The following is a 25,368-nucleotide window of genomic DNA, read 5'->3' on the forward strand; positions in this document are numbered from 1 at the left end:
CCTGCTGACAGAAAGCAGTAAAATATCCTAAAATGTATATACACTCACACGGGTGTGATACTGCGACCAGCAATCGCCTCAGCCTGGATGTGCAGTGCTGGGGTGGCTTGGTCGGATTCCCTGACTGACAATATTGATACCCTAGATAGGGACAGTATATTACTGACTATAGAGCATTTAAAAGATGCTTTCTATATATGCGTGATGCACAGAGGGATATTTGCCGACTGGCATCAAGAGTAAGTGCGCTGTCCATTTCTGCCAGAAGAGGGTTATGGACAAGACAGTGGTCAGGTGATGCTGATTCCAAAAGGCATATGGAAGTATCGCCTTATAAAAGGGAGGAGTTATTTGGGGTAGGTCTAACAGACCTGGTGGCCACGGCAACGGCTGGGAAATCCACATTTTTACCCCAGGTAGCCTCTCAACATAAGAAGACGCCGTATTATCAGGCGCAGTCCTTTGGGCCCCATAAGGGCAAGCGGGCAAAAGGCTCCTCATTTCTGCCCCGTGGCAGAGGGAGAGGAAAAAGGCTGCAGCAAACAGCCAGTTCCCAGGAACAGAAACGGTGGGGGCCCGTCTCATAAATTTCAGCGTGCAGTGGGCTCACTCACAGGTGGACCCCTGGATCCTTCAGGTGGTATCTCAGGGGTACAAATTGGAATTCGAGACGTCTCCCCTTCGCCGTTTTCCTAAAGTCTGCTTTACCGACGTCTCCCTCCGACAGGGAGGCGGTATGGGAAGCCATTCACAAGCTGTATTCCCAGCAGGTGATAATCAAGGTACCCCTCCTACAACAGGGAAAGGGGTATTATTCCACGCTGTTTGTGGTACCGAAGCCGGACGGCTCGGTGAGACCTAATTTAAATCTGAAATCCTTGAACACTTACATACAAAGGTTCAAATTCAAGATGGAGTCACTCAGAGCGGTGATGGCAAACCGGGAAGAAGGGGATTATATGGTGTCTCTGGACATCAAGGATGCTTATCTCCATGTCCCAAATTACCCTTCTCACCAAGGGTACCTCAGGTTTGTGGTACAGAACTGTCACTATCAGTTTCAGACGCTGCCGTTTGGTTTGTCCACGGCACCCCGGGTCTTTACCAAAGTAATGGCCGAAATGATGATACTCCTTCGAAGGAAGGGAGTTTTAATTATCCCTTACTTGGACGATCTCCGGATAAGGGCAAGATCCAGGGAACAGTTGGTAGTCGGGGTAGCACTATCTCAAGTAGTGTTGCGGCAGCACGGTTGGATTCTTAATATTCCAAAATCGCAGCTGATTCCGACGACACGTCTTCTATTCCTAAGGATGATCCTGGACACAGTCCAGAAAATAAGAATTTACTTACCGATAATTCTATTTCTCATAGTCCGTAGTGGATGCTGGGGACTCCGAAAGGACCATGGGGAATAGCGGCTCCGCAGGAGACTGGGCACAAAGTAAAAGCTTTAGGACTAGCTGGTGTGCACTGGCTCCTCCCCCTATGACCCTCCTCCAAGCCTCAGTTAGGATACTGTGCCCGGACGAGCGTACACAATAAGGAAGGATTTTGAATCCCGGGTAAGACTCATACCAGCCACACCAATCACACCGTACAACTTGTGATCTGAACCCAGTTAACAGCATGATAACAGAAGGAGCCTCTGAAAAGATGGCTCACAACAACAATAACCCGATTTTTGTAACAATAACTATGTACAAGTAATGCAGACAATCCGCACTTGGGATGGGCGCCCAGCATCCACTATGGACTATGAGAAATAGAATTATCGGTAAGTAAATTCTTATTTTCTCTAACGTCCTAGTGGATGCTGGGGACTCCGAAAGGACCATGGGGATTATACCAAAGCTCCCAACCGGGTGGGAGAGTGCGGATGACTCTGCAGCACCGAATGAGAGAACTCCAGGTCCTCCTCAGCCAGGGTATCAAATTTGTAGAATTTAGCAAACATGTTTTCCCCTGACCAAGTAGCTGCTCGGCAAAGTTGTAAAGCCGAGACCCCTCGGGCAGCCGCCCAAGATGAGCCCACTTTCCGTGTGGAATGGGCTTTTACAGATTTTGGCTGTGGCAGGCCTGCCACAGAATGTGCAAGCTGAATTGTACTACAAATCCAACGAGCAATCGTCTGCTTAGAAGCAGGAGCACCCAGCTTGCTGGGTGCATACAGGATAAACAGCGAATCAGATTTTCTGACTCCAGCCGTCCTGGAAACATATATTTTCAGGGCCCTGACTACGTCCAGCAACTTGGAATCCTCCAAGTCCCTAGTAGCCGCAGGCACCACATATGAAAAATTAGGTAAGGGCTTTTATAGGATAAAGCCGCCAATTCTGAGACACGATGTACAGAGAGCCAACGTAAAAAATAACAATGTTTATTAATAAAACATATAAAAAGATTAATTGTCAAATAACCGGTGAAAAATATATATAAATATATATAAGAACATTCTACCTTTGAGAAAGTCACGTGAACGTGACGAAACGCGTCAGGACCCGCCCCTATCCACACTCAGCTCAGGTGAAATCTTCCAGGTGTTCCTTGGTCCCCGCTGCACCCTCCTTCTACAGCATCCGACATCAGCGGCTTCAGCGCACACGCCGCCACGACCGGGTTGTGAGAGAGACGGTCCATTCCTTTCCGCTGCACAGCGTATATGGGCATTGCAGGACATTGAAGCCGAGGACGCTCGGCTCTTACCAGCCCATTTTGGAAAGGTATTGAATATCAATTTCAACTGAGGGACTTTTTTATTCATTAGGATCCTACCAACACACCTGGTATTTATCAACTATCTAACAAGTGAATCACTGAACTTTTCACCCCAATAAGCTGAGTCATTACAATATACCACTAGTTCACGTCTAGTGACTGTTCTTATATATATTTGTATATATTTTTCACCGGTTATTTGACAATTAATCTTTTTATATGTTTTATTAATAAACATTGTTATTTTTTACGTTGGCTCTCTGTACATCATGTTTCGTTCCTGATATTCAGCGCAGCCGTTTGTTCTTTTTCTATGCTATCACCACAATACTACACATAGTATTCCGGCAAGCGCAGACTATCAGGAACATAAAATTGTGATTATTTAATTCTATGAAACACGTATTGGTTTTCACTTTTTATTTTGATGATTAGGCGCTCGTTTGTTGCAGTTTTTTGTTTTGGTCAATTCTGAGACACGCCTGGCTGAAGCCAGGGCTAACAGCATTACCACTTTCCATGTGAGATATTTTAAGTCCACAGTGGTGAGTGGTTCAAACCAATGTGATTTTAGGAATCCCAAAACTACATTGAGATCCCAAGGTGCCACTGGAGGCACAAAAGGAGGATGTATATGCAGTACTCCCTTGACAAACGTCTGAACTTCAGGAACAGAAGCCAGTTCTTTTTGGAAGAATATTGACAGGGCCGAAATTTGAACCTTAATGGACCCTAATTTGAGGCCCATAGACAGTCCTGTTTGCAGGAAATGCAGGAAACGACCCAGTTGAAATTCCTCTGTAGGGGCCTTCCTGGCCTCGCACCACGCAACATATTTACGCCAAATACGGTGATAATGTTGTATGGTTACATCCTTCCTGGCTTTGATCAGGGTAGGGATGACTTCATCCGGAATGCCTTTTTCCTTCAGGATCCGGCGTTCAACCGCCATGCCGTCAAACGCAGCCACGGTAAGTCTTGGAACAGACATGGTCCCTGCTGGAGCAGGTCCTTTCTTAGAGGTAGAGGCCACGGGTCTTTCAAGTCCTTCTTGGCCAATCCGGAGCCACGAGTATAGTCTTTACTCCTCTCCTTCTTATGATTCTCAGTACTTTTGGTATGAGAGGAAGAGGAGGGAACACATACACTGACTGGTACACCCACTGTGTTACCAGAGAGTCCACAGCTATTGCCTGAGGGTCCCTTGACCTGGCGCAATATCTGTCCAGCTTTTTGTTGAGGCGGGACGCCATCATGTCCACCCTTTGGTTTTTCCCAACGGTTCACAATCATGTGGAAGACTTCTGGGTGAAGTCCCCACTCCCCCGGGTGAAGATCGTGTCTGCTGAGGAAGTCTGCTTCCCAGTTGTCCACTCCCGGAATGAACACTGCTGACAGTGCTATCACATGATTCTCCGCCCAGCGAAGAATCCTTGCCACTTCCATCATTGCCCTCCTGCTTCTTGTGCCGCCCTGTCTGTTTACGTGGGCGACTGCCGTGATGTTGTCCGACTGGATCAACACCGGCTGACCCTGAAGCAGAGGTCTTGCCTGACTTAGGGCATTGTAAATGGCCCTTAGTTCCAGGATATTTATGTGAAGTGACGTTTCCATGCTTGACCACAAGCCCAGGAAATTTCTTCCCTGTGTGACTGCTCCCCAGCCTCTCAGGCTGGCATCCGTGGTCACCAGGACCCAATCCTGAATGCCGAATCTGCGGCCCTCTAGGAGATGAGCACTCTGTAACCACCACAGGAGAGACATCCTTGTCCTTGGAGACAGGGTTATCCGCTGATGCATTTGAAGATGCGATCCGGACCATTTGTCCAGCAGATCCCACTGAAAAGTTCTTGCATGGAATCTGCCGAATGGAATCGCTTCGTAAGAAGCCACCATCTTTCCCAGGACCATTGTGCATTGTACTGACACTTGGCCTGGTCTTAGGAGGTTCATGACTATGTCGGATAACTCCTTGGCTTTCTCCTCCGGGAGAAACACCTTTTTCTGTACTGTGTCCAGAATCATCCCTAGGAACAGCAGACGTGTCGTCGGAATCAGCTGCGATTTTGGAATATTTAGAATCCATCCGTGCTGTCGTAGTACTACTTGAGATAGTGCTACTCCGACCTCTAACTGTTCTCTGGACCTTGCCTGCTTACTTTGTGCCTTCCAATGCACAATGCAAACTACAGGTAGTGCTGCAGGGCCCACACCCTTTTACTTGCCGTACAGAGCAGCTCTGGAGCTGTTACAGTGCCCAGCTGCTGCAAGAAATCAGCTTGAATGCTTCAGGGGCTGGGGCATAGCCAACATGAGCCCCACACCGAAGGAGGGTGGAGGTGTTTAATGCGAACTAGGGGTCATCCAAGCGCCGCAAAAGGCCGCCATGCCCTGCACGCCCCTTTTCTCTTTTCATATGCAGACGAGGGTTGAAGCCAACTTTGACCCACTGCTTGGATGACATCACCGTATGCAAATCCATCTGCTGCAGGCCTTCCCCCAGGAATGCTTGCACTAGTTGTTGCATTTGGTTTGTTGTTTGACCCACTGCTTGGATGACATCACCGTATGCAAATCCATCTGCTGCAGGCCTTCCCCCAGGAATGCTTGCACTAGTTGTTGCATTTGGTTTGTTGTTTGGGGGTGCTTCATTATTAGGCAGCCTTCTGCCCTCCCATGTTCATCTGAAAATTTGTGTTCTCCCTGCAGTTGTTGTCCCCAGATGAGAGTTCCCTTGTGCTGCCTCAGTTGAATCTCCTTTACTTGACAGAGATGTGCCTGAGCAGCGGCCCTCCCCAGCCCTATCCCAAATCATACTTATTTTGCATAGGAGATACCATGGTCATGAAGATTGTTCTCCCAGGGTGAGGTTCATTCATTGCATTCTGGGTATGCTGACCCCTGTGATTTCCCCAAATGTGGGAAACTCGACTGCATTATTTGTGGTAGTGGGGGACTGTGTTTGTGCTTTCCTCTGGTCAGCTCTGGTAAAAGTCAGATTTATTTGTCTCAGATCTTCCTCTAGCCTTGTTCTTCTTTCGAGAGTTCCCTTGTGCTGCCTCAGTTGGATCTCCTTCACTTGACAGGGGGGTACCCGAGCAGCGACCCTCCCCAGTTCTAGCCCAACTTCTACTTACCTGGCAGGTGAGATACTATGATCATGTAGGTGCTTCTCCCAGGGCAAGGCTCACCCATTGCACTCTGGGTGTGCTGCTCCTGCGATTTCCCCAAATGTGGGAAACTTGACTGCATAATTTGTGTTTCCCCTGGTCGGCTCTCATATAATTCAGATCTCTTTGTCTCAGGTCTCTCTCCAGCCTAGTTTGCTGTCTGTTTCAACTTCTCTTTTCTTGAGCCGCTCCCTTCTATGCCCTTGCGCACTATCCTGACTTCTCCCGTCTGCTTACTTTGTGCCTTCCAATGCACAATGCAAACTACAGGTAGTGCTGCAGGGCCCACACCCTTTTACTTGCCGTTCAGAGCAGCTCTGGAGCTGTTACAGTGCCCAGCTGCTGCAAGAAATCAGCTTGAATGCTTCAGGGGCTGGGGCATAGCCAACATGAGCCCCACACCGAAGGAGGGTGGAGGTGTTTAATGCGAACTAGGGGTCATCCAAGCGCCGCAAAAGGCCGCCATGCCCTGCACGCCCCTTTTCTCTTTTCATATGCAGACGAGGGTTGAAGCCAACTTTGACCCACTGCTTGGATGACATCACCATATGCAAATCCATCTGCTGCAGGCCTTCCCCCAGGAATGCTTGTACTAGTTGTTGCATTTGGTTTGTTGTTTGGGGGTGCTTCAGTATTAGGCAGCCTTCTGCCCTCCCATGTTTATCTGGAAATATGTGTTCTCCCTGCAGTTGTTGTCCCCAGATGAGAGTTCCCTTGTGCTGCCTCAGTTGAATCTCCTTTACTTGACAGAGATGTGCCTGAGCAGCGGCCCTCCCCAGCCCTATCCAAAATCATACTTATTTTGCATAGGCGATACCATGGTCATGAAGATTGTTCTCCCAGGGTGAGGTTCATTCATTGCATTCTGGGTATGCTGACCCCTGTGATTTCCCCAAATGTGGGAAACTCGACTGCATTATTTGTGGTAGTGGGGGACTGTGTTTGTGCTTTCCTCTGGACAGCTCTGGTAAAAGTCAGATTTATTTGTCTCAGATCTTCCTCTAGCCTTGTTCTTCTTTCGAGAGTTCCCTTGTGCTGCCTCAGTTGGATCTCTTTCACTTGACAGGGGGGTGCCAGAGCAGCGACCCTCCTCAGCTCTAGCCCAACTCCTACTTACCTGCCAGGTGAGATACTTTGATCATGAAGGTGCTTCTCCCAGGGCAAGGCTCACCCATTGCACTCTGGGTGTGGTGCCCCTGCGATTTCCCCAAATGTGGGAAGCTTGACTGCATAATTTGTGTTTCCCCTGGTCAGCTCTCGTATAATTCAGATCTCTTTGTCTCAGGTCTCTCTCCAGCCTAGTTTGCTGTCTGTTTCCACTTCTTTTTTCATGAGCCCCTCCCTTTTATACCCTTGTGCACTATCCTGACTTCTCCTCCTGTCTGCTTACTTTGTGCCTTCCAATGCACAATGCAAACTACAGGTAGTGCTGCAGGGCCCACACCCTTTTACTTGCCGTACAGAGCAGCTCTGGAGCTGTTACAGTGCCCAGCTGCTGCAAGAAATCAGCTTGAATGCTTCAGGGGCTGGGGCATAGCCAACATGAGCCCCACACCGAAGGAGGGTGGAGGTGTTTAATGTGAACTAGGGGTCATCCAAGCGCCGCAAAAGGCCGCCATGCCCTGCACGCCCCTTTTCTCTTTTCATATGCAGACGAGGGTTGAAGCCAACTTTGACCCACTGCTTGGATGACATCACCGTATGCAAATCCATCTGCTGCAGGCCTTCCCCCAGGAATGCTTGCACTAGTTGTTGCATTTGGTTTGTTGTTTGGGGGTGCTTCAGTATTAAGCAGCCTTCTGCCCTCCCATGTTCATCTGAAAATATGTGTTCTCCCTGCAGTTGTTGTCCCCAGATGAGAGTTCCCTTGTGCTGCCTCAGTTGAATCTCCTTTACTTGACAGAGATGTGCCTGAGCAGCGGCCCTCCCCAGCCCTATCCCAAATCATACTTATTTTGCATAGGAGATACCATGGTCATGAAGATTGTTCTCCCAGGGTGAGGTTCATTCATTGTATTCTGGGTATGCTGACCCCTGTGATTTCCCCAAATGTGGGAAACTCGACTGCATTATTTGTGGTAGTGGGGGACTGTGTTTGTGCTTTCCTCTGGTCAGCTCTGGTAAAAGTCAGATTTATTTGTCTCAGATCTTCCTCTAGCCTTGTTCTTCTTTCGAGCGTTCCCTTGTGCTGCCTCAGTTGGATCTCTTTCACTTGACAGGGGGGTGCCCGAGCAGCGACCCTCCCCAGCTCTAGCCCAACTCCTACTTACCTGCCAGGTGAGATACTATGATCATGAAGGTGCTTCTCCCAGGGCAAGGCTCACCCATTGCACTCTGATTTCCCCAAATGTGGGAAGCTTGACTGCATAATTTGTGTTTCCCCTGGTCGGCTCTCGTATAATTCAGATCTCTTTGTCTCAGGTCTCTCTCCAGCCTAATTTGCTGTCTGTTTCCACTTCTTTTTTCATGAGCCCCTCCCTTTTATACCCTTGTGCACTATCCTGACTTCTCCTCCTGTCTGCTTTCTTTGTGCCTTCCAATGCACAATGCAAACTACAGGTAGTGCTGCAGGGCCCACACCCTTTTACTTGCCGTACAGAGCAGCTCTGGAGCTGTTACAGTGCCCAGCTGCTGCAAGAAATCAGCTTGAATGCTTCAGGGGCTGGGGCATAGCCAACATGAGCCCCACACCGAAGGAGGGTGGAGGTGTTTAATGCGAACTAGGGGTCATCCAAGCGTCGCAAAAGGCCGCCATGCCCTGCACGCCCCTTTTCTCTTTTCATATGCAGACGAGGGTTGAAGCCAACTTTGACCCACTGCTTGGATGACATCACCGTATGCAAATCCATCTGCTGCAGGCCTTCCCCCAGGAATGCTTGCACTAGTTGTTGCATTTGGTTTGTTGTTTGGGGGTGCTTCAGTATTAGGCAGCCTTCTGCCCTCCCATGTTCATCTGAAAATATGTGTTCTCCCTGCAGTTGTTGTCCCCAGATGAGAGTTCCCTTGTGCTGCCTCAGTTGAATCTCCTTTACTTGACAGAGATGTGCATGAGCAGCGGCCCTCCCCAGCCCTATCCCAAATCATACTTATTTTGCATAGGAGATACCATGGTCATGAAGATTACTCTCCCAGGGTGAGGTTCATTCATTGCATTCTGGGTATGCTGACCCCTGTGATTTCCCCAAATGTGGGAAACGCGACTGCTTTATTTGTTGGTAGTGGGGGGACTGTGTTTGTGCTTTCTTCTGGTCAGCTCTGGTAAAAGTCAGATTTCTTTGTCTCAGATCTTCCTCTAGCCTTGTTCTTCTTTCGAGAGTTCCTTTGTGCTGCCTCAGTTGGATCTCCTTCACTTGACAGGGGGGTGCCCGAGCAGCGACCCTCCCCAGCTCTTGCCCAACTCCTACTTACCTGCCAGGTGAGATACTATGATCATGAAGGTGCTTCTCCCAGGGCAAGGCTCACCCATTGCACTCTGGGTGTGCTGCCCCTGCGATTTCCCCAAATGTGGGAAACTTGACTGCATAATTTGTGTTTCCCCTGGTCGGCTCTCGTATAATTCAGATCTCTTTGTCTCAGGTCTCTCTCCAGCCTAGTTTGCTGTCTGTTTCCACTTCTCTTTTCTTGAGCCGCTCCCTTCTATGCCCTTGCGCACTATCCTGACTTCTCCCGTCTGCTTACTTTGTGCCTTCCTACGCACAATGCGAACTACAGGTAGTGCTGCAGGGCCCACACCCTTTTAGTTGCCTTACAGAGCAGCTCTGGAGCTGTTACAGTGCCCAGCTGCTGCAAGAAATCAGCTTGAATGCTTCAGGGGCTGGGGCATAGCCAACATGAGCCCCACACCGAAGGAGGGTGGAGGTGTTTAATGCGAACTAGGGGTCATCCAAGCGCCGCAAAAGGCCGCCATGCCCTGCATAACCCTTTTCTCTTTTCATATGCAGATGAGGGTTCCAGCCAACTTTGGCCCACTGCTTGGATGACATCACCGTATGCAAATCCGTCTTCTGCAGACCTTCACCCAGGAATGCTTTTACTAGTTGTTGCATTTGGTTTGTTGTTTGGGGGTGCTTCAGTATTAGGCAGCCTTCTGTCCTCCCATGTTCATCTGAAAATATGTGTTCTCCCTGCAGTTGTTGTCCCCAGATGAGAGTTCCCTTGTGCTGCCTCAGTTGAATCTCCTTTACTTGACAGAGATGTGCCTGAGCAGCGGCCCTCCCCAGCCCTATCCCAAATCATACTTATTTTGCATAGGAGATACCATGGTCATGAAGATTGTTCTCCCAGGGTGAGGTTCATTCATTGCATTCTGGGTATGCTGACCCCTGTGATTTCCCCAAATTTGGGAAACTCGACTGCATTATTTGTGGTAGTGGGGGACTGTGTTTGTGCTTTCCTCTGGTCAGCTCTGGTAAAAGTCAGATTTCTTTGTCTCAGATCTTCCTCTAGCCTTGTTCTTCTTTCGAGAGTTTCCTTGTGCTGCCTCAGTTGGATCTCCTTCACTTGACAGGGGGGTGCCCGAGCAGCGACCCTCCCAAGCTCTAGCCCAACTCCTACTTACCTGCCAGGTGAGATACTATAATCAGGAAGGTGCTTCTCCCAGGGCAAGGCTCACCCATTGCACTCTGGGTGTGCTGCTCCTGCGATTTCCCCAAATGTGGGAAACTTGACTGCATAATTTGTGTTTCCCCTGGTCGGCTCTCGTATAATTCAGATCTCTTTGTCTCAGGTCTCTCTCCAGCCTAGTTTGCTGTCTGTTTCAACTTCTCTTTTCTTGAGCCGCTCCCTTCTATGCCCTTGCGCACTATCCTGACTTCTCCCGTCTGCTTACTTTGTGCCTTCCAATGCACAATGCAAACTACAGGTAGTGCTGCAGGGCCCACACCCTTTTACTTGCCATTCAGAGCAGCTCTGGAGCTGTTACAGTGCCCAGCTGCTGCAATAAATCAGCTTGAATGCTTCAGGGGATGGGGCATGGCCAACATGAGCCCCACACCAAAGGAGGGTGGGGGTGTTTAATGCGAACTAGGGGTCATCCAAGCACCGCAAAAGGCCGCCATGCCCTGCACGCCCCTTTTCTCTTTTCATATGCAGATGAGGGTTGAAGCCAACTTTGACCCACTGCTTGGATGACATCACCGTATGCAAATCCGTCTTCTGCAGAACTTACCCCAGGAATGCTTGCACTAGTTGTTGCATTTGGTTTGTTGTTTGGGGGTGCTTCAGTATTAGGCAGCCTTCTGCCCTCCCATGTTCATCTGAAAATATGTGTTCTCCCTGCAGTTGTTGTCCCCAGATGAGAGTTCCCTTGTGCTGCCTCAGTTGAATCTCCTTTACTTGACAGAGATGTGCATGAGCAGCGGCCCTCCCCAGCCCTATCCCAAATCATACTTATTTTGCATAGGAGATACCATGGTCATGAAGATTACTCTCCCAGGGTGAGGTTCATTCATTGCATTCTGGGTATGCTGACCCCTGTGATTTCCCCAAATGTGGGAAACGCGACTGCTTTATTTGTTGGTAGTGGGGGACTGTGTTTGTGTTTTCCTCTGGTCAGCTCTGGTAAAAGTCAAATTTCTTTGTCTCAGATCTTCCTCTAGCCTTGTTCTTCTTTCGAGAGTTTCCTTGTGCTGCCTCAGTTGGATCTCCTTCACTTGACAGGGGGGTGCCCGAGCAGCGACCCTCCCCAGCTCTAGCCCAACTCCTACTTACCTGCCAGGTGAGATACTATGATCATGAAGGTGCTTCTCCCAGGGCAAGGCTCACCCATTGCACTCTGGGTGTGCTGCCCCTGCGATTTCCCCAAATGTGGGAAACTTGACTGCATAATTTGTGTTTCCCCTGGTCAGGTCTCGTATAATTCAGATCTCTTTGTCTCAGGTCTCTCTCCAGCCTAGTTTGCTGTCTGTTTCAACTTCTCTTTTCTTGAGCCGCTCCCTTTTATACCCTTGTGCACTATCCTGACTTCTCCTCCTGTCTGCTTACTTTGTGCCTTCCAATGCGCAATGCAAACTACAGGTAGTGCTGCAGGGCCCACACCCTTTTACTTGCCTAACAGAACAGCTCTGGAGCTGTTACAGTGCCAAGCTGCTGCAAGAAATCAGCTTGAATGCTTCAGGGGATGGGGCATGGCCAACATGAGCCCCACACCGAAGGAGGGTGGGGGTGTTTAATGCGAACTAAGGGTCATCCAAGCGCCGCAAAAGGCCGCCATGCCCTGCATACCCCTTTTCTCTTTTCATATGCAGATGAGGGTTCCAGCCAACTTTGGCCCACTGCTTGGATGACATCACCGTATGCAATTCCGTCTTCTGCAGAACTTCCCCCAGGAATGCTTGTACTAGTTGTTGCATTTGGTTTGTTGTTTGGGGGTGCTTCAGTATTAGGCAGCCTTCTGCCCTCCCATGTTCATCTGAAAATATGTGTTCTCCCTGCAGTTGTTGTCCCCAGATGAGAGTTTCCTTGTGCTGCCTCAGTTGAATCTCCTTTACTTGACAGAGATGTGCATGAGCAGCGGCCCTCCCCAGCCCTATCCCAAATCATACTTATTTTGCATAGGAGATACCATGGTCATGAAGATTGTTCTCCCAGGGTGAGGTTCATTCATTGCATTTTGGGTATGCTGACCCCTGTGATTTCCCCAAATGTGGGAAACTCGACTGCATTATTTGTGGTAGTGGGGGACTGTGTTTGTGCTTTCCTCTGGTCAGCTCTGGAAAAAGTCAGATTTCTTTGTCTCAGATCTTCCTCTAGCCTTGTTCTTCTTTCGAGAGTTCCCTTGTGCTGCCTCAGTTGGATCTCTTTCACTTGACAGGGGGGTGCCCGAACAGCGACTTTCCCCAGCTCTAGCCCAACTCCTACTTACCTGCCAGGTGAGATACTATGATCATGAAGGTGCTTCTCCCAGGGCAAGGCTCACCCATTGCACTCTGGGTGTGCTGCCCCTGCGATTTCCCCAAATGTGGGAAACTTGACTGCATAATTTGTGTTTCCCCTGGTCGGCTCTCGTATAATTCAGATCTCTTTGTCTCAGGTCTCTCTCCAGCCTAGTTTGCTGTCTGTTTCCACTTCTCTTTTCTTCAGCCGCTCCCTTCTATACCCTTGTGCACTATCCTGACTTCTCCTCCCATCTGCTTACTTTGTGCCTTCCAATGCACAATGCAAACTACAGGTAGTGCTGCAGGGCCCACACCCTTTTACTTGCCTTACAGAGCAGCTCTGGAGCTGTTACAGTGCCCAGCTGCTGCAAGAAATCAGCTTGAATGCTTCAGGGGATGGGGCATGGCCAACATGAGCCCCACACCAAAGGAGGGTGGAGGTGTTTAATGCGAACTAGGGGTCATCCAAGCACCGCAAAAGGCCGCCATGCCCTGCACGCCCCTTTTCTCTTTTCATATGCAGATGAGGGTTGAAGCCAACTTTGACCCACTGCTTGGATGACATCACCGTATGCAAATCCGTCTTCTGCAGAACTTCCCCCAGGAATGCTTGGACTAGTTGTTGCATTTGGTTTGTTGTTTGGGGGTGCTTCAGTATTAGGCAGCCTTCTGCCCTCCCATGTTCATCTGAAAATATGTGTTCTCCCTGCAGTTGTTGTCCCCAGATGAAAGTTCCCTTGTGCTGCCTCAGTTGAATCTCCTTTACTTGACAGAGATGTGCATGAGCAGCGGCCCTCCCCAGCCCTATTCCAAATCATACTTATTTTGCATAGGAGATACCATGGTCATGAAGATTTTTCTCCCAGGGTGAGGTTCATTCATTGCATTTTGGGTATGCTGACCCCTGTGATTTCCCCAAATGTGGGAAACTTGACTGCATTATTTGTGGTAGTGGGAGACTGTGTTTGTGCTTTCCTCTGGTCAGCTCTGGTAAAAGTCAGATTTCTTTGTCTCAGATTTTCCTTTAGCCTTGTTCTTCTTTCGAGAGTTCCCTTGTGCTGCCTCAGTTGGATCTACTTCACTTTACAGGGGGGTACCCGAGCAGCGACCCTCCCAAGCTCTAGCCCAACTCCTACTTACCTGCCAGGTGAGATACTATGATCATGAAGGTGCTTCTCCCAGGGCAAGGCTCACCCATTGTACTCTGGGTGTGCTGCTCCTGCGATTTCCCCAAATGTGGGAAACTTGACTGCATAATTTGTGTTTCCCCTGGTAGGCTCTCGTATAATTCAGATCTCTTTGTCACAGGTCTCTCTCCAGCCTAGTTTGCTGTCTGTTTCCACTTCTCTTTTCTTCAGCCGCTCCCTTCTATACCCTTGTGCACTATCCTGACTTCTCCTCCCGTCTGCTTACTTTGTGCCTTCCAATGCACAATGCAAACTACAGGTAGTGCTGCAGGGCCCACACCCTTTTACTTGCCTTACAGAGCAGCTCTGGAGCTGTTACAGTGCCCAGCTGCTGCAAGAAATCAGCTTGAATGCTTCAGGGGATGGGGCATGGCCAACATGAGCCCCACACCAAAGGAGGGTGGAGGTGTTTAATGCGAACTAGGGGTCATCCAAGCACCGCAAAAGGCCGCCATGCCCTGCACGCCCCTTTTCTCTTTTCATATGCAGATGAGGGTTGAAGCCAACTTTGACCCACTGCTTGGATGACATCACCGTATGCAAATCCGTCTTCTGCAGAACTTCCCCCAGGAATGCTTGCACTAGTTGTTGCATTTGGTTTGTTGTTTGGGGGTGCTTCAGTATTAGGCAGCCTTCTGCCCTCCCATGTTCATCTGAAAATATGTGTTCTCCCTGCAGTTGTTGTCCCAAGATGAGAGTTCCCTTGTGCTGCCTCAGTTGAATCTCCTTTACTTGACAGAGATGTGCATGAGCAGCGGCCCTCCCCAGCCCTATTCCAAATCATACTTATTTTGCATAGGAGATACCATGGTCATGAAGATTTTTCTCCCAGGGTGAGGTTCATTCATTGCATTTTGGGTATGCTGACCCCTGTGATTTCCCCAAATGTGGGAAACTTGACTGCATTATTTGTGGTAGTGGGAGACTGTGTTTGTGCTTTCCTCTGGTCAGCTCTGGTAAAAGTCAGATTTCTTTGTCTCAGATTTTCCTTTAGCCTTGTTCTTCTTTCGAGAGTTCCCTTGTGCTGCCTCAGTTGGATCTCCTTCACTTTACAGGGGGGTACCCGAGCAGCGACCCTCCCCAGCTCTAGCCCAACTCCTACTTACCTGCCAGGTGAGATACTATGATCATGAAGGTGCTTCTCCCAGGGCAAGGCTCACCCATTGTACTCTGGGTGTGCTGCTCCTGCAATTTCCCCAAATGTGGGAAACTTGACTGCATAATTTGTGTTTCCCCTGGTCGGCTCTCGTATAATTCAGATCTCTTTGTCTCAGGTCTCTCTCCAGCCTAGTTTGCTGTCTGTTTCCACTTCTCTTTTCTTCAGCCGCTCCCTTCTATACCCTTGTGCACTATCCTGACTTCTCCTCCCGTCTGCTTACTTTGTGCCTTCCAATGCACAATGCAAACTACAGGTAGTGCTGCAGGGCCCACACCCTTTTACTTGCCTTACAGAGCAGCTCTGGAGCTGTTACAGTGCCCAGCTGCTGCAAGAAATCAGCTTGAATGCTTCAGGGGATGGGGCATGGCCAACATGAGCCCCACACCAAAGGAGGGTGGAGGTGTTTAATGCGAACTAGGGGTCATCCAAGCACCGCAAAAGGCCGCCATGCCCTGCACGCCCCTTTTCTCTTTTCATATGCAGATGAGGGTTGAAGCCAACTTTGACCCACTGCTTGGATGACATCACCGTATGCAAATCCGTCTTCTGCAGAACTTCCCCCAGGAATGCTTGCACTAGTTGTTGCATTTGGTTTGTTGTTTGGGGGTGCTTCAGTATTAGGCAGCCTTCTGCCCTCCCATGTTCATCTGAAAATATGTGTTCTCCCTGCAGTTGTTGTCCCAAGATGAGAGTTCCCTTGTGCTGCCTCAGTTGAATCTCCTTTACTTGACAGAGATGTGCATGAGCAGCGGCCCTCCCCAGCCCTATTCCAAATCATACTTATTTTGCATAGGAGATACCATGGTCATGAAGATTTTTCTCCCAGGGTGAGGTTCATTCATTGCATTTTGGGTATGCTGACCCCTGTGATTTCCCCAAATGTGGGAAACTTGACTGCATTATTTGTGGTAGTGGGAGACTGTGTTTGTGCTTTCCTCTGGTCAGCTCTGGTAAAAGTCAGATTTCTTTGTCTCAGATTTTCCTTTAGCCTTGTTCTTCTTTCGAGAGTTCCCTTGTGCTGCCTCAGTTGGATCTCCTTCACTTTACAGGGGGGTACCCGAGCAGCGACCCTCCCCAGCTCTAGCCCAACTCCTACTTACCTGCCAGGTGAGATACTATGATCATGAAGGTGCTTCTCCCAGGGCAAGGCTCACCCATTGTACTCTGGGTGTGCTGCTCCTGCAATTTCCCCAAATGTGGGAAACTTGACTGCATAATTTGTGTTTCCCCTGGTCGGCTCTCGTATAATTCAGATCTCTTTGTCTCAGGTCTCTCTCCAGCCTAGTTTGCTGTCTGTTTCCACTTCTCTTTTCTTCAGCCGCTCCCTTCTATACCCTTGTGCACTATCCTGACTTCTCCTCCCGTCTGCTTACTTTGTGCCTTCCAATGCACAATGCAAACTACAGGTAGTGCTGCAGGGCCCACACCCTTTTACTTGCCTTACAGAGCAGCTCTGGAGCTGTTACAGTGCCCAGCTGCTGCAAGAAATCAGCTTGAATGCTTCAGGGGCTGGGGCATAGCCAACATGAGCCCCACACCGAAGGAGGGTGGAGGTGTTTAATGCAAACTAGGGGTCAGACAAGCGCCGCAAAAGGCCACCATGCCCTGCACGCCCCTTTTCTGTTTTCATATGCAGACGAGGGTTGAAGCCAACTTTGACCCACTGCTTGGATGACATCACCATATGCAAATCCATCTGCGGCAGGCCTTCCCCCAGGAATGCTTGCACTAGTTGTTGCATTTGGTTTGTTGTTTGGGGGTGCTTCAGTATTAGGCAGCCTTCTGCCCTCCCATGTTCATCTGAAAATATGTGTTCTCCCTGCAGTTGTTGTCCCCAGATGAGAGTTCCCTTGTGCTGCCTCAGTTGAATCTCCTTAACTTGACAGAGATGTGCCTGAGCAGCGGCCCACCCCAGCTCTATCCCAAATCATACTTATTTTGCATAGGAGATACCATGGTCATGAAGATTATTCTCCCAGGGTGAGGTTCATTCATTGCATTCTGGGTATGCTGACCCCTGTGATTTCCCCAAATGTGGGAAACTCGACTGCTTTATTTGTGGTAGTGGGGGACTGTGTTTGTGTTTTCCTCTGGTCAGCTCTGGTAAAAGTCAGATTTCTTTGTTTCAGATCTTCCTCTAGCCTTGTTCTTCTTTTGAGAGTTCCCTTGTGCTGCCTCAGTTGGATCTCCTTCACTTGACAGGGGGGTGCCCGAGCAGAGACCCTCCCCAGCTCTAGCCCAACTCCTACTTACCTGCCAGGTGAGATACTATGATCATGATGGTGCTTCTCCCAGGGCAAGGCTCACCCATTGCACTCTGGGTGTGCTGCCCCTGCGATTTCCCCAAATGTGGGAAACTTGACTGCATAATTTGTGTTTCCCCTGGTCGGCTCTCGTATAATTCAGATCTCTTTGTCTCAGGTCTCTCTCCAGCCTAGTTTGCTGTCTGTTTCCACTTCTCTTTTCTTCAGCCGCTCCCTTCTATACCCTTGTGCACTATCCTGACTTCTCCTCCCGTCTGCTTACTTTGTGCCTTCCAATGCACAATGCAAACTACAGGTAGTGCTGCAGGGCCCACACCCTTTTACTTGCCTTACAGAGCAGCTCTGGAGCTGTTACAGTGCCCAGCTGCTGCAAGAAATCTGCTTGAATGCTTCAGGGGATGGGGCATGGCCAACATGAGCCCCACACCAAAGGAGGGTGGAGGTGTTTAATGCGAACTAGGGGTCATCCAAGCACCGCAAAAGGCCGCCATGCCCTGCACGCCCCTTTTCTCTTTTCATATGCAGATGAGTGTTGAAGCCAACTTTGACCCACTGCTTGGATGACATCACCGTATGCAAATCCGTCTTCTGCAGAACTTCCCCCAGGAATGCTTGCACTAGTTGTTGCATTTGGTTTGTTGTTTGGGGGTGCTTCAGTATTAGGCAGCCTTCTGCCCTCCCATGTTCATCTGAAAATATGTGTTCTCCCTGCAGTTGTTGTCCCCAGATGAGAGTTCCCTTGTGCTGCCTCAGTTGAATCTCCTTTACTTGACAGAGATGTGCATGAGCAGCGGCCCTCCCCAGCCCTATTCCAAATCATACTTATTTTGCATAGGAGATACCATGGTCATGAAGATTGTTCTCCCAGGGTGAGGTTCATTCATTGCATTTTGGGTATGCTGACCCCTGTGATTTCCCCAAATGTGGGAAACTTGACTGCATTATTTGTGGTAGTGGGGGACTGTGTTTGTGCTTTCCTCTGGTCAGCTCTGGTAAAAGTCAGATTTCTTTGTCTCAGATTTTCCTCTAGCCTTGTTCTTCTTTCGAGAGTTCCCTTGTGCTGCCTCAGTTGGATCTCCTTCACTTTACAGGGGGGTACCCGAGCAGCGACCCTCCCCAGCTCTAGCCCAACTCCTACTTACCTGCCAGGTGAGATACTATGATCATGAAGGTAATTCTCCCAGGGCAAGGCTCACCCATTGCTCTGGGTGTGCTGCTCCTGCGATTTCCCCAAATGTGGGAAACTTGACTGCATAATTTGTGTTTCCCCTGGTCGGCTCTCGTATAATTCAGATCTCTTTGTCTCAGGTCTCTCTCCAGCCTAGTTTGCTGTCTGTTTCCACTTCTCTTTTCTTGAGCCGCTCCCTTCTATGCCCTTGCGCACTATCCTGACTTCTCCTCCTGTCTGCTTACTTTGTGCCTTCCAACGCACAATGCGAACTACAGGTAGTGCTGCAGGGCCCACGCCCTTTTACTTGCCTTACAGAGCAGCTCTGGAGCTGTTACAGTGCCCAGCTGCTGCAAGAAATCAGCTTGAATGCTTCAGGGGCTGGGGCATAGCCAACATGAGCCCCACACCAAAGGAGGGTGGAGGTGTTTAATGCAAACTAGGGGTCAGCCAAGCGCCGCAAAAGGCCACCATGCCCTGCACGCCCCTTTTCTCTTTTCATATGCAGACGAGGGTTGAAGCCAACTTTGACCCACTGCTTGGATGACATCACCATATGCAAATCCATCTGCGGCAGGCCTTCCCCCAGGAATGCTTGCACTAGTTGTTGCATTTGGTTTGTTGTTTGGGGGTGCTTCAGTATTAGGCAGCCTTCTGCCCTCCCATGTTCATCTGAAAATATATGTTCTCCCTGCAGTTGTTGTCCCCAGATGAGAGTTCCCTTGTGTTGCCTCAGTTAAATCTCCTTTACTTGACAGAGATGTGCATGAGCAGCGGCCCTCCCCAGCCCTATTCCAAATCATACTTATTTTGCATAGGAGATACCATGGTCATAAAGATTTTTCTCCCAGGGTGAGGTTTATTCATTGCATTTTGGGTATGCTGACCCCTGTGATTTCCCCAAATGTGGGAAACTTGACTGCATTATTTGTGGTAGTGGGAGGCTGTGTTTGTGATTTCTTCTGGTCAGCTCTGGTAAAAGTCAGATTTCTTTGTCTCAGATTTTCCTTTAGCCTTGTTCTTCTTTCGAGAGTTCCCTTGTGCTGCCTCAGTTGGATCTCCTTCACTTTACAGGGGGGTACCCGAGCAGCGACCCTCCCCAGCTCTAGCCCAACTCCTACTTACCTGCCAGGTGAGATACTATGATCATGAAGGTGCTTCTCCCAGGGCAAGGCTCACCCATTGTACTCTGGGTGTGCTGCTCCTGCGATTTCCCCAAATGTGGGAAACTTGACTGCATAATTTGTGTTTCCCCTGGTCGGCTCTCGTATAATTCAGATCTCTTTGTCTCAGGTCTCTCTCCAGCCTAGTTTGCTGTCTGTTTCCACTTCTCTTTTCTTCAGCCGCTCCCTTCTATACCCTTGTGCACTATCCTGACTTCTCCTCCCGTCTGCTTACTTTGTGCCTTCCAATGCACAATGCAAACTACAGGTAGTGCTGCAGGGCCCACACCCTTTTACTTGCCTTACAGAGCAGCTCTGGAGCTGTTACAGTGGCCAGCTGCTGCAAGAAATCAGCTTGAATGCTTCAGGGGCTGGGGCATAGCCAACATGAGCCCCACACCGAAGGAGGGTGGAGGTGTTTAATGCAAACTAGGGGTCAGTCAAGCGCCGCAAAAGGCCACCATGCCCTGCACGCCCCTTTTCTGTTTTCATATGCAGACGAGGGTTGAAGCCACCTTTGACCAACTGCTTGGATGACATCACCACAAATCCATCTGCGGCAGGCCTTCCCCCAGGAATGCTTGCACTAGTTGTTGCATTTGGTTTGTTGTTTGGGGGTGCTTCAGTATTAGGCAGCCTTCTGCTCCACCCTCCTTTGGTGTGGGGCTCATGTTGGCCATGTCCCATCCCCTGAAGCATTCAAGCAGATTTCTTGCAGCAGCTGGGCACTGTAACAGCTCCAGAGACGCTCTGTAAGGCAAGTAAAAGGGTGTGGGCCCTGCAGCACTACCTGTAGTTTGCATTGTGCATTGGAAGGCACAAAGTAAGCAGACGGGAGGAGAAGTCAGGATAGTGCACAAGGGTATAGAAGGGAGCGGCTGAAGAAAAGAGAAGTGGAAACAGACAGCAAACTAGGCTGGAGAGAGATCTGAGACAAAGAGATCTGAATTATACGAGAGCCGACCAGGGGAAACACAAATTATGCAGTCAAGTTTCCCACATTTGGGGAAATCGCAGGGGCAGCACACCCAGAGTGCAATGGGTGAGCCTTGCCCTGGGAGAAGCACCTTCATGATCATAGTATCTCACCTGGCAGGTAAGTAGGAGTTGGGCTAGAGCTGGGGAGGGTCGCTGCTCGGGCACCCCCCTGTTAAGTGAAGGAGATCCAACTGAGGCAGCACAAGGGAACTCTCGAAAGAAGAACAAGGCTAAAGGAAAATCTGAAACAAAGAAATCTGACTTTTACCAGAGCTGACCAGAAGAAATCACAAACACAGCCTCCCACTACCACAAATAATGCAGTCGAGTTTCCCACATTTGGGGAAATCACAGGGGTCAGCATACCCAAAATGCAATGAATGAACCTCACCCTGGGAGAAAAATCTTCATGACCATGGTATCTCCTATGCAAAATAAGTATGATTTGGAATAGGGCTGGGGAGGGCCGCTGCTCATGCACATCTCTGTCAAGTAAAGGAGATTCAACTGAGGCAGCACAAGGGAACTCTCATCTTGGGACAACAACTGCAGGGAGAACATATATTTTCAGATGAACATGGGAGGGCAGAAGGCTGCCTAATACTGAAGCACCCCCAAACAACAAACCAAATGCAACAACTAGTGCAAGCATTCCTGGGGGAAGGCCTGCCGCAGATGGATTTGCATATGGTGATGTCATCCAAGCAGTTGGTCAAAGTTGGCTTCAACCCTCGTCTGCATATGAAAAGAGAAAAGGGGCGTGCAGGGCATGGTGGCCTTTTGCGGCGCTTGGCTGACCCCTAGTTTGCATTAAACACCTCCACCCTCCTTTGGTGTGGGGCTCATGTTGGCTATGCCCCAGCCCCTGAAGCATTCAAGCTGAATTCTTGCAGCAGCTGGGCACTGTAACAGCTCCAGAGCTGCTCTGTAAGGCAAGTAAAAGGGTGTGGGCCCTGCAGCACTACCTGTAGTTCGCAGATGGATTTGCCGCCATAGAATGCGCCTGCTGAATCGTGTTACAGATCCAGAGAGCAATAGTCTGCTTTGAAGCAGGGGTGCCAATCTTGTTGGCTGCATACAGGACAAACAGTGCTTCTGTTTTTCTGACTCTAGCCGTTCTGGCCACGTAAATTTTCAAAGCCCTGACCACATCAAGGGACTCGGAATCCTCCAAGTCACGCGTAGCCACAGGCATCACAATAGGTTGGTTCATATGAAAGGATGATTCCACTTTTAGCAGGAATTGAGGACGGGTCTGCAATTCCGCTGCCACCGCGCTACAACCCCGGCCGACGCAATTGCCGGTCTGAGTAAGGTACCAGAATGTGTGTAAATGGACTTTAGGGTAACCTCCTGCTTGCGGTCAGCAGGGTCCCTGATGGTAGCCGTATCCTGGGATGGCAGCGCTACCTTTTTGGATAAGCGTGTCAATGCTTTATCCACCCTAGGGGAGGATTCCCACCGTATCCTGTCCATTGGCGGGAAAGGATACGCTATAAGAATCCTTTTGGGAATCTGCAGCTTTTTGTCTGGAGATTCCCAAGCTTTTTCACATAATTCGTTCAACTCATGTGAGGGGGGAAAGGTTATCTCAGGTTTCTTTCCCTTATACATGTGTACCCTCGTGTCAGGGACAGGGGACTCTGTGATGTGCAAAACATCTTTTAGTGCAATAATCATATATCGAATACATTTAGCCAATTTTGGCTGTAACTTTGCATCATCGTAGTCGACACTGGAGTCAGAATCCGTGTCGGTATCTGTGTCAACTATTTGGGATAGTGGGCGCTTTTGAGACCCCGAAGGTCCCTGCGACATAGGGACAGGCATGGGTTGACTCCCTGACTGTTCCCTAGCTTCAGCTTTGTCTAATCTCTTGTGTAATAAGTTTACATTAGCACTTAAAACATTCCACATATCCATCCAGTCAGGTGTCGGCGTTGTCGATGGAGACACCACATTAATTTGCTCCTGCTCCTCTCTAGGAGAGCCTTCTACCTCAGACATGTCGACACACGTGTACCGACACACCATACACTCAGGGAATCCTCTTATCTGAGGACAGTTCCCCAACAAGGCCCTTTGGAGAGACAGAGAGAGAGAGTATGCCAGCACACACCCCAGCGCTATATGACCCAGGAAAAAAACACAATAATTGTATGTTTACCCAGTAGCGCTGTATTTCCATATATATATGCGCCTAATTATGTGCCCCCCTCTTCTTTAAGACCCTCTTTCTACCGTGGTATAAGCAGGGGAGAGTCCGTGGAGCTTCCCCTCAGCGGTGCTGTGGAGAAAATGGCGCTGGTGAGTGCTGAGGGAGAAGCCCCACCCCCTCAGCGACGGGCTTCTGTCCCGCTCAAATATAGTAAAAAAAAGGCGGGGGCTCTTATATATATATATACAGTGCCTAGCTGCATATATATTTATTTTGCCAAAGAGAGGTCTATATTGCTGCCCAGGGCGTCCCCCCTGCGCCCTTCACCCTTACACTGACTGCCGTGTGAGAGGTGTATGGGAGCAATGGAGCACAGCTTTACTGCTGTGCGTTACCTCAGTGAAGATCATGAAGTCTTCCGCCGCCTCTGAAGTCTTCTTTTCTTCTCATACTCACCCGGCTTCTATCTTCCGGCTCTGCGAGGGGGACGGCGGCGCGGCGCTGGGACGGACGGCGAGGGTGAGACCTGCGTACCGATCCCTCTGGAGCTAATGCTGTACAGTAGCCTAAGAAGCAGAGCCTATCAACTCACAGAAGTAGGTGTGCATCTCTCCCTTCCGCCCCTCGATGCAGGGAGTCTGTTGCCAGCAGGCTCCCTGAAAATAAAAAATCTAACAAATATACTTTCTGTCAGGAAACTCAGGAGAGCTCCCTGAAAAGCACCCAGTCTCCTCTGGGCACAGTAGTAAACTGAGGTCTGGAGGAGGGGCATAGAGGGAGGAGCCAGTGCACACCCAGATCTAAAGTCTTTCTTAAAGTGCCCATGTCTCCTGCGGAGCCCGTCTATCCCCCATGGTCCTTACGGAGTCCCCAGCATCCTCTAGGACGTAAGAGAAAAATTATGCTGGCAGAAAAATCCAATTGAGTGATTAAACAGCTCCAGAGCTGCTCTGTAAGGCAAGTAAAAGGGTGTGGGCCCTGCAGCACTACCTGTAGTTTGCATTGTGCATTGGAAGCCTAGTTTGCTGTCTGTTTCCACTTCTTTTTTCTTGAGCCCCTCCCGTCTATACCCTTGTGCACTATCCTGACTTCTCTTCCCGTCTGCTTACTTTGTGCCTTCCAAAGCACAATGCAAACTACAGGTAGTGCTGCAGGGCCCACACCCTTTTACTTGCCTTACAGAGCAGCTCTTGAGCTGTTACAGTGCCCAGCTGCTGCAAGAAATCAGCGTGAATGCTTCAGGGGCTGGGGCATGGCCAACATGAGCCCCACACCGAAGGAGGGTGGGGGTGTTTAATGCGAACTAGGGGTCTCGCACAATGCGAACTACAGGTAGTGCTGCAGGGCCCACACCCTTTTACTTGCCTTACAGAGCAGCTCTGGAGCTGTTACAGTGCCCAGCTGCTGCAAGAAATGTGAACTAGGGGTCATCCAAGTGCCGCAAAAGGCCGCCATGCCCTGCACGCCCCTTTTCTCTTTTCATATGCAGACGAGGGTTGAAGCCAACTTTGACCCACTGCTTGGATGACATCGCCATATGCAAATCCATCTGCTGCAGGCCTTCCCCCAGGAATGCTTGCACTAGTTGTTGCATTTGGTTTGTTGTTTGGGGGTGCTTCAGTATTAGGCAGCCTTCTGCCCTCCCATGTTCATCTGAAAATATGTGTTCTCCCTGCAGTTGTTGTCCCCAGATGAGAGTTCCCTTGTGCTGCCTCAGTTGAATCTCCTTTACTTGACAGAGATGTGCCTGAGCAGCGGCCCTCCCCAGCCCTATCCCAAATCATACTTATTTTGCATAGGAGATACCATGGTCATGAAGACTGTTCTCCCAGGGAGCGGTTCATTCATTGCATTCTGGGTATGCTGACCCCTGTGATTTCCCCAAATGTGGGAAACTCGACTGCATTATTTAATGCGAACTAGGGGTCATCCAAGCACCGCAAAAGGCCGCCATGCCCTGCATACCCCTTTTCTCTTTTCATAAGCAGACGAGGTTTGAAGCCAACTTTGACCCACTGCTTGGATGACATCACTTGCTGCCTTTCCAATGAAGCAAGTTTAATTTAATAATAGGTGAAAAACCATCCCTACAAAGGTGTTAATCAGATACTTGGCTTTGTGGACACTTTTCAGAGCACAAATTTGTTAGCATAAAATAAAGCCAGAAAATGAAGAGCTGTTTAATCACTCAATTGGATTTTTCTGCCAGCATATTTCTTTTTCTCTGCAACCCACTGCTAAATTGTGCTTCCTAGCTGTTTTTATAAAATCACTGAATCAAATCTAACTCTGATTACATCAGAGAAGGCCAGGTACCCTACACCATAACAGGGGGTTTGAAATTTTGACTTGTCTACTTAAAGATCACCAAAATCTGATAACAAGGTCAATTAAGTCTCTGGGTGGGATTGAACCACCAACCTTTTGGTTAATAGCCTTACACACTAACTGATTGCGCCACAGCAACACTTTGCAAAAGTCCATACTGACAAAGGCTAATAAGCATTCATCTAGAACGATTCCTAGAA

The 25,368-nt window shown here is 49.4% G+C and overlaps 26 non-coding genes and 2 pseudogenes across 26 annotated transcripts; 26 read left to right on the top strand and 2 right to left on the bottom strand.

Annotated features, from left to right (window-relative positions):
- Positions 1–5,531: 5,531 nt before the first annotated feature.
- On the top strand, positions 5,532–5,695 carry LOC135015843 (U1 spliceosomal RNA). The gene has a single exon (XR_010214024.1). It is a non-coding gene; the product is annotated as a U1 spliceosomal RNA (small nuclear RNA).
- Positions 5,696–5,847: 152 nt separating this feature from the next.
- LOC135015849 (U1 spliceosomal RNA) lies at positions 5,848–5,989 on the top strand (annotated as a pseudogene).
- Positions 5,990–6,681: 692 nt separating this feature from the next.
- On the top strand, positions 6,682–6,845 carry LOC135015770 (U1 spliceosomal RNA). The gene has a single exon (XR_010213955.1). It is a non-coding gene; the product is annotated as a U1 spliceosomal RNA (small nuclear RNA).
- A 152-nt stretch (positions 6,846–6,997) lies between these two features.
- LOC135015962 (U1 spliceosomal RNA) lies at positions 6,998–7,160 on the top strand. Its single transcript, XR_010214124.1, has one exon. It is a non-coding gene; the product is annotated as a U1 spliceosomal RNA (small nuclear RNA).
- Positions 7,161–7,834: 674 nt separating this feature from the next.
- On the top strand, positions 7,835–7,998 carry LOC135016083 (U1 spliceosomal RNA). Its single transcript, XR_010214228.1, has one exon. It is a non-coding gene; the product is annotated as a U1 spliceosomal RNA (small nuclear RNA).
- A 972-nt stretch (positions 7,999–8,970) lies between these two features.
- Positions 8,971–9,136, top strand: LOC135015858 (U1 spliceosomal RNA). The gene has a single exon (XR_010214038.1). It is a non-coding gene; the product is annotated as a U1 spliceosomal RNA (small nuclear RNA).
- A 152-nt stretch (positions 9,137–9,288) lies between these two features.
- Positions 9,289–9,451, top strand: LOC135015865 (U1 spliceosomal RNA). The gene has a single exon (XR_010214044.1). It is a non-coding gene; the product is annotated as a U1 spliceosomal RNA (small nuclear RNA).
- Positions 9,452–10,122: 671 nt separating this feature from the next.
- Positions 10,123–10,286, top strand: LOC135016080 (U1 spliceosomal RNA). The gene has a single exon (XR_010214225.1). It is a non-coding gene; the product is annotated as a U1 spliceosomal RNA (small nuclear RNA).
- Positions 10,287–10,438: 152 nt separating this feature from the next.
- LOC135015924 (U1 spliceosomal RNA) lies at positions 10,439–10,601 on the top strand. Its single transcript, XR_010214092.1, has one exon. It is a non-coding gene; the product is annotated as a U1 spliceosomal RNA (small nuclear RNA).
- A 671-nt stretch (positions 10,602–11,272) lies between these two features.
- On the top strand, positions 11,273–11,437 carry LOC135015883 (U1 spliceosomal RNA). Its single transcript, XR_010214061.1, has one exon. It is a non-coding gene; the product is annotated as a U1 spliceosomal RNA (small nuclear RNA).
- Positions 11,438–11,589: 152 nt separating this feature from the next.
- Positions 11,590–11,752, top strand: LOC135015874 (U1 spliceosomal RNA). The gene has a single exon (XR_010214053.1). It is a non-coding gene; the product is annotated as a U1 spliceosomal RNA (small nuclear RNA).
- A 674-nt stretch (positions 11,753–12,426) lies between these two features.
- Positions 12,427–12,590, top strand: LOC135015761 (U1 spliceosomal RNA). Its single transcript, XR_010213946.1, has one exon. It is a non-coding gene; the product is annotated as a U1 spliceosomal RNA (small nuclear RNA).
- Positions 12,591–12,742: 152 nt separating this feature from the next.
- On the top strand, positions 12,743–12,905 carry LOC135015867 (U1 spliceosomal RNA). The gene has a single exon (XR_010214046.1). It is a non-coding gene; the product is annotated as a U1 spliceosomal RNA (small nuclear RNA).
- A 674-nt stretch (positions 12,906–13,579) lies between these two features.
- LOC135015811 (U1 spliceosomal RNA) lies at positions 13,580–13,743 on the top strand. The gene has a single exon (XR_010213994.1). It is a non-coding gene; the product is annotated as a U1 spliceosomal RNA (small nuclear RNA).
- A 152-nt stretch (positions 13,744–13,895) lies between these two features.
- Positions 13,896–14,058, top strand: LOC135015910 (U1 spliceosomal RNA). The gene has a single exon (XR_010214080.1). It is a non-coding gene; the product is annotated as a U1 spliceosomal RNA (small nuclear RNA).
- Positions 14,059–14,732: 674 nt separating this feature from the next.
- LOC135015812 (U1 spliceosomal RNA) lies at positions 14,733–14,896 on the top strand. The gene has a single exon (XR_010213995.1). It is a non-coding gene; the product is annotated as a U1 spliceosomal RNA (small nuclear RNA).
- A 152-nt stretch (positions 14,897–15,048) lies between these two features.
- On the top strand, positions 15,049–15,211 carry LOC135015892 (U1 spliceosomal RNA). Its single transcript, XR_010214070.1, has one exon. It is a non-coding gene; the product is annotated as a U1 spliceosomal RNA (small nuclear RNA).
- Positions 15,212–15,885: 674 nt separating this feature from the next.
- LOC135015813 (U1 spliceosomal RNA) lies at positions 15,886–16,049 on the top strand. The gene has a single exon (XR_010213996.1). It is a non-coding gene; the product is annotated as a U1 spliceosomal RNA (small nuclear RNA).
- A 152-nt stretch (positions 16,050–16,201) lies between these two features.
- Positions 16,202–16,364, top strand: LOC135015893 (U1 spliceosomal RNA). Its single transcript, XR_010214071.1, has one exon. It is a non-coding gene; the product is annotated as a U1 spliceosomal RNA (small nuclear RNA).
- Positions 16,365–17,038: 674 nt separating this feature from the next.
- On the top strand, positions 17,039–17,202 carry LOC135015793 (U1 spliceosomal RNA). The gene has a single exon (XR_010213977.1). It is a non-coding gene; the product is annotated as a U1 spliceosomal RNA (small nuclear RNA).
- A 152-nt stretch (positions 17,203–17,354) lies between these two features.
- On the top strand, positions 17,355–17,517 carry LOC135015894 (U1 spliceosomal RNA). The gene has a single exon (XR_010214072.1). It is a non-coding gene; the product is annotated as a U1 spliceosomal RNA (small nuclear RNA).
- A 674-nt stretch (positions 17,518–18,191) lies between these two features.
- On the top strand, positions 18,192–18,355 carry LOC135016085 (U1 spliceosomal RNA). Its single transcript, XR_010214230.1, has one exon. It is a non-coding gene; the product is annotated as a U1 spliceosomal RNA (small nuclear RNA).
- Positions 18,356–18,507: 152 nt separating this feature from the next.
- On the top strand, positions 18,508–18,668 carry LOC135015953 (U1 spliceosomal RNA). Its single transcript, XR_010214117.1, has one exon. It is a non-coding gene; the product is annotated as a U1 spliceosomal RNA (small nuclear RNA).
- Positions 18,669–19,342: 674 nt separating this feature from the next.
- LOC135015825 (U1 spliceosomal RNA) lies at positions 19,343–19,506 on the top strand. The gene has a single exon (XR_010214008.1). It is a non-coding gene; the product is annotated as a U1 spliceosomal RNA (small nuclear RNA).
- Positions 19,507–19,658: 152 nt separating this feature from the next.
- Positions 19,659–19,821, top strand: LOC135015906 (U1 spliceosomal RNA). Its single transcript, XR_010214076.1, has one exon. It is a non-coding gene; the product is annotated as a U1 spliceosomal RNA (small nuclear RNA).
- An 824-nt stretch (positions 19,822–20,645) lies between these two features.
- On the bottom strand, positions 20,646–20,808 carry LOC135015868 (U1 spliceosomal RNA). Its single transcript, XR_010214047.1, has one exon. It is a non-coding gene; the product is annotated as a U1 spliceosomal RNA (small nuclear RNA).
- A 152-nt stretch (positions 20,809–20,960) lies between these two features.
- Positions 20,961–21,124, bottom strand: LOC135015817 (U1 spliceosomal RNA). The gene has a single exon (XR_010214000.1). It is a non-coding gene; the product is annotated as a U1 spliceosomal RNA (small nuclear RNA).
- A 3,498-nt stretch (positions 21,125–24,622) lies between these two features.
- On the top strand, positions 24,623–24,801 carry LOC135015977 (U1 spliceosomal RNA; annotated as a pseudogene).
- The last annotated feature ends 567 nt before the right edge of the window (positions 24,802–25,368 follow it).

The sequence above is a fragment of the Pseudophryne corroboree genome, unplaced genomic scaffold (genome assembly GCF_028390025.1).
Source record: "Pseudophryne corroboree isolate aPseCor3 unplaced genomic scaffold, aPseCor3.hap2 scaffold_298, whole genome shotgun sequence".
Classification (NCBI taxonomy): Eukaryota; Metazoa; Chordata; class Amphibia; order Anura; family Myobatrachidae; genus Pseudophryne; species Pseudophryne corroboree.